Source organism: Cricetulus griseus, chromosome 4, assembly GCF_003668045.3.
Source record: "Cricetulus griseus strain 17A/GY chromosome 4, alternate assembly CriGri-PICRH-1.0, whole genome shotgun sequence".
In the NCBI taxonomy this organism is placed as follows: domain Eukaryota; kingdom Metazoa; phylum Chordata; class Mammalia; order Rodentia; family Cricetidae; genus Cricetulus; species Cricetulus griseus.
This window is the reverse complement of record NC_048597.1, coordinates 133,177,496-133,183,601: the sequence shown is the minus strand read 5'-3', so window position 1 is coordinate 133,183,601 and position 6,106 is coordinate 133,177,496. Positions and strand designations below refer to the sequence as shown.

Below are 6,106 nucleotides of genomic sequence, written 5' to 3'. Positions count from 1 at the left end.
GGAATACTTTATAAACCCGCATTCCATTAGGTTGGAAAACCTGAAAGATATGCATGATTTTCTTGATTCATTGAAATCACTAAAGTTTCACCAAGAAGAAATCAATAACCTGAATAGGCCCATAACAAATGTGGAGATTGCAATACTAACAAAAAGCCTTTTGAGTAAAAACAACTCCAGGTCTAGATGGTGTCACAGTATTGTCCAGATTTTCTTTTTTTCCCTTTTTTTGTAATTTAGATTCTTTAATTACTACTCATATTTACATATCCATCCCCCCATTCCCTCGCCCTTCTATCCTCCCATGTTTCCCCCAACCTCCCAACCCATCCCCAACTCCTCCCCAGGGATAGTGAGGTCCTCCATCAGGGACCTTCAAAGTCTGTCATATCATTTGGGGGAGGGTCTAGACCCTCCTTACTGTATCTGGGCTGCAATGGTATCCCTCCATAGGGAATGGGCTCCCAAAGTCCATTTGTGCTCTAGGGTTAAAGACTGGCTCCACTGTTAAAGGTCCCATAGACTGTCTTGGCCTCCTAGCTGACACCCACATTCAGAGGGCTTGGTTTGGTCCAATGCTGTTTCCCCAGCTTTATGACTAGGGTCTCTATGCTCTCAGTAGGTCAGGTCAACTGTTTCTGCAGGTTTCTGCAGCACCGTCTTTCAGCCAGATTTTCAAAGAAGTTTAACCAATGCTTCCTAAATTATTTAAGAGAGTAAAAATACAAATACCACTTCCAAACTCATTCAATGAAGCCAGTATTATTCCAGTACATAAACTAGGCAACCCTCCTAAAAAGTATAGAACAATATCTTTGAAAAACTTAAATGCTGGTGAAACCCACAGAGACAGTTGACCTGAACAAGGGGGAACTCCTGGTCCCCAGACTGATAGCTGGGAAACCAGCATGGACTGATCCAGACCCCAGGAATGTGGGTGTCAGTGAGGAGGCCTTGGGAATCTATGGGGCCTCTTGTAGTAGATCAGTATTTATCCCTAGCATAGGAATGGACTTTGGGAGCCCATTCCACATAGAGGGATACTCCCTCAGCCTAGACATATCCAAAGGATATGACAGACTCTGAAGACCCCTATGGAAGGATTCACCCTCCCTGGGTAGCAGATAGGGTATGGGACAGGTAGGATGTTAGTGGGGGGCAGGAGAGGAGGGGAGGGTGAGGGAATGGGGATTGACATGTAAAAGAATCTTGTTTCTAATTTAAATAAAAAATGGAAAAAAGGGAAAAACTTAAATGCAAATATCCTCAAAAAATACTAGCAAACTGAGTAAGGCACATATCAAGATCTTCTACCACAATCAAGTTAGCTTTATTCCAGAAATCCAGGGATAGTTTAACATATATAAGTCAATGAATATGATAAATCAAACAAATGAACTTAAAGACAAAAAGTCACATAATTATCTCAACAAATGCAGAAAACATTTTATATAATCCTCATGATAAATATAACCTTTATGATAAAATAATGAGAATGGAGGGAATATACCTCACTTATCCAACATGGAGAAAAATTCAAAGCAATCTCATTAAAATCAGTAATGAGCTTGGGCAGTTTACCATCCCCGGTGCTTTTCAATATAATGCTAGAAGCACTAGCTGAAGCAATAAAACAAAGAAGGAAATTCAAGCGATATAAATAGGAAAAGAAGAAGTCAAATTATCTCTATTTGTAGATGACATAAAAGATCTCTAAAACTCCACCAGAAAACTATAAATAATCAATGACTTCAGAAAAATGGCAGGTCACAAAATCAACTTATAAAACTCAGTAGCCTTTCTATACACTGGCAACAAACACACCAAGATAGGGTTAATGAACACACTTTCACTATAGTAACACCAAAGACAATAAAATATCTTTAAATCCAAGGATGTGTATAACCTCTACAATGAAGAGTTCAAGTCTGAGAACAGACTGAGAAAGATGCTATAAAATTGAAAGGCATCTCATGTTAATGGATCAGTAGAATTAACAGTGTGAAGATGACTTTTCTACAAAAACATTTACAGATTCAATGCCAGCACAATCAAAATGTGTAGGTGGAAGTTTCTGTCCCACAAGCTGCTCCCAAGTAACCACACAGAGGATTAATATTAATTATAAGTGCTTGGCTAATATCTCATTCTTGTTACTAGCTAACTGTTACATTTAAAATGAACACATAAGTCTTCCAACACTGGATGCTCATCTTTCTGAGTCTCTCTCAGCAATCCTCTGACTCTACCCTTCTTCCCAGCATTCTTCCCCTAGCCTTGGACAGTTGTTGGAAGTCAGATTCTTTATTAAACCAATCACATTGACATATATTCACACAGTGTAAAGGAATATGCCACATTTCCCCTGTAGGGGATATCCCCAAACTGACAGAATTAAATTAATAAAAAAGACAATCTGGATCCTTCCACATATTGTAAGACAAACTCCTATTTCTGGAGTTCTTACCTTCTACACCGATGTCAACAAATCAGGTAAGGCAGGTTATAAATCAGGAGAGGTAAATAAAGTAGTTCAAAGTCCATATACCTCTGTACAGAAGGCAGAATTATACACAATTCTCATGGTACTTATGGATTTTACAGAGTCTCTCAATATAGTTACAGATTCTCAATATGCAGAGAGAGTCGTGTTACACATTGAGACTGCAGAATTTGTTCCTGACAATACAGAATTAACTTTACTGTTTATACAATTCCAGGACACTATCAGGAACAGAACTAATCCTTTATATATAACTCATATCAGATTCCACTTCTGACACCATTTTGTAATGATAAGTCTTTACTCCATCTGCCTGAGTCCAGCTGCCTGTTAGGACCCCCAAAAAACAAACAGAGACTTATAGGGTACAAATGCTGCTTGGCCAATGACTAGGATTTCTCATCTGCTAGCCCAGTCTTAATTATCAACCATAATCATAAGACTTATCTTAGAGGACGCCAGTGGCAAGCATCCTGTCTTCCTGGGCTCACATGGTGACTCCAGAGCAGGAGGAAGAGGAAGAGCAAGAAAAAAGGGATGACTTCCTGTTTGTCCCTGCTTATATATAAGTCTGCCTGCTATGTCACTTCCTGCCTGTATCACAAGACTTATTTTTACTATATTTCCCAGAATCCCCCTCGACTCCTAGTCCCGCCTAACTTGCTGCCTCATTGGCTAAACAGTACTTTATTTATCAACCAATAAGATAAACATACACAGAAGGACATTCCCCATCATCTCCTCTTTTCTATCTAAATAAATAGAAGGGTTTTCTCTGGATGGTAATATGACCAGAATACAGTCTAGATTATGGTCTACACGATCTACATTTGCTTCCCGTATTCTGCTTTCCATCCGTTGCAATTCTTTTACCGCTTCAGTGGATAATATTCATGGACTGCTTAAGTCCTTGTCCCCTTTAAGGGCCATTTTTAAATGCTTTAAGTCATGTCCTTCTATACCAATTATTGTCTGTAGTTTAGAAATTTCCCCTAATAGTTTCTGAAGAGAATTAAGGGTTTGATAATGATCTCTTCTAATTTATACCTTTTGCAGCCTGATTTTTTGTCAGTCTATCTTGTAACTTAAATAATTAATAGAATCTCCTCTTTGTATCTTTTCTGGGGCAATCTGTAGCCTCCAACAAGGCAGGACTTCCTTCACTATTTCTATCATTACATACCCCATTTTTTGTCTAATTAAAAATGCCTACAACACTTTCCACATAAATAGAAAAACATTATAAAATTCAGATGGAACCAGAATGACCCTGATAGGAAAGATCAGAAAAGATCCTGGCAATAAGAATAATAGTGGAAGGATTGCCAATTCAGACTTCAAGATTGATTGTAGAGCTATAGTAACACAAAAATATGGTATGGGCATAAAAACAGATATAGACCAGTGGAAAAAATTAGAAGATCCAAACATGAGTATATGAAACTCCAGTGATCTGATATTTGACAGTCTAAAATGTGCATTGGAATGAAGATAGCATCTTCAACAAATGGTGCTGGAAAAACTGGATGTCCACTTCCAGAAGAGTGAAGTTAGACTCATATCTATTATCCTACACAAAAATTATCTGCAAGTGAATCAAAGACTTCAATTTGAAACAAGAAATGCTAAAACTGCTAGAAGAAAATATAGGCTTATATTTTCTATACTTATAAGATATATGTACAGAAAATGACTTTCTGAGTAGGAATCAATTTGTAGGAATTAAGAGCAACCATTGACTAGTGGGACTAAGTAGAAGTAAAAAGCCTCTGTGAAGCAAAGGAAACAGTATCCTTCAGAATGGGGGCAATTCTTTGCCAACTATACACCAGACAGAGGAGTAATATCCAGAATATACAAAGAACTAAAAAAAATTCAAGGAAACAAATGTCCCATCTAAAAGTGGGCTAGTCGTCTGAACAGTGAGTTCTCAACAGAAGAAATCAGAATGCCTGAAAAAAATACCTGAGAATATTTTGGTCATCCTTAGCAATTATGGAAATGCAAATAAAAAAGTCTTTTATATTCCACTTCACTCCAGTCAGAATGGCTAGGATCACCAAAAAACCAGATAATAAATGCTGGAGAAGTGTGGGGAAAGGGGGATCCTTATTCACTGTTTGTCAGAATGCAAACTGGTGCTGCCACTCTAGAAGTATGAAGAATGCTAAAAAAATCTACTGTATGACCCAGCTACACTACTCCTTCATATATGCTTAAAGGACTCAACATCAAGTTAATTCCCAAGAATTCCAAAGCTAGTGAAAGTAGGAAGTATAAGTCAGAAAATGCTGACATCACCAGTGAGTGATCTTAGAAAATTATGGTGACTCTTCTCAGAAAATGAATACAGGAGAGAGTAATCATAGATATACCCACTGATATTCTCCAAGGGATAAGAAATTGGATGCTGGAGACTATTTCCTGTGTAGTTTCTGCCCTTGAGGAGTCAAACCAATCAGGGAATGAACATACCATTGATAAATTTGTATAATAAGCTTCAGAGGGGCACAACTCCCAGAGCTCACCTGTAACACTTATAGTCACCAACAATGAACACATCATGTCTTCCTTGAAGAAATCATCGAGATTCTTTGCCACATGTCTGGTTATTCCCCCCTTTCTTTTGGGAAGACCTTCTACCTTTCATAACCAATGTTCTTTGAAAAAGTAAGATTCAAAGGAATTGGCCAATGGCGAGTTGGCTCACCAAAGTATTGCTAAGCTTATATAGCCCAGCAGATGTTTGACTGGAGGAAATGGAGAATGAAGTGATTGGTAGGAAGAGTATTAACATGAAGTGTAGGTAAGGAGAAATCATGTTATTTCATATAGAGGGTGCTCTTATGAGTAATTTCTGGGAAAGTGGAGTCATTAGACTATTTGCGTTAAGTTGCATTTTCATAGTGACCATTTACTTTGAATATCTATTATTGTGGGTAGATAGCTGAGGAGAATATGTGGGGATCTTTTTTGTAGGTATTCCACGACAGTCTGATATCAGAATACTCCCCTGAACAAAATGGTTTGGTGACTTAGTTACCACTATTATGAATTGTCTGTGGTAGAGCCTGGCTGCTGACAGAACTGTATATAATTTGCATGGAAGTTGTTCTCTTCTAGTTATTTTTTCTTATGACTCCAAAAGTCTAGAATAAGCAGTTTTGACTTTTCTTTCACTCTCTCTTGCTTGGTACTATCCCAGGCTTCTCTTGATAGACTAGTCTCCCTTCTGACACCTAGTGTACATAATGCTTACTAGAATGCCTCTTCAAGAAAGAAGTCTGCTTACTTTTATCAAAGAGATTAGTTTCTAAAACCTGAAAATACCTGTAGACAACATATCTCTGTCAAATGTATACTCTGTGAAGCTGAATATATATATATAATATATATATATATATATATATATATATATATATATAATTTAGGGAGAGCTGAATACATGCAGTACACCACTACCAAAAACTATGCAGTTGATTTTCCACGTTTGGGGAAATCTCAGGGGTCAGCACATCTGGAGTACAATGGTTATCCAATGGTTGTACTTGCTCTGGGCAAACTATTTCTTTGATCACGGCATGTCCTCTGCCAGGTAAGGGG

At 37.8% G+C, this 6,106-nt stretch overlaps 1 pseudogene; it reads right to left on the bottom strand.

Moving 5' to 3' along the window:
• Positions 1 to 5,933: 5,933 nt before the first annotated feature.
• On the bottom strand, positions 5,934 to 6,106 carry LOC113835269 (annotated as a pseudogene).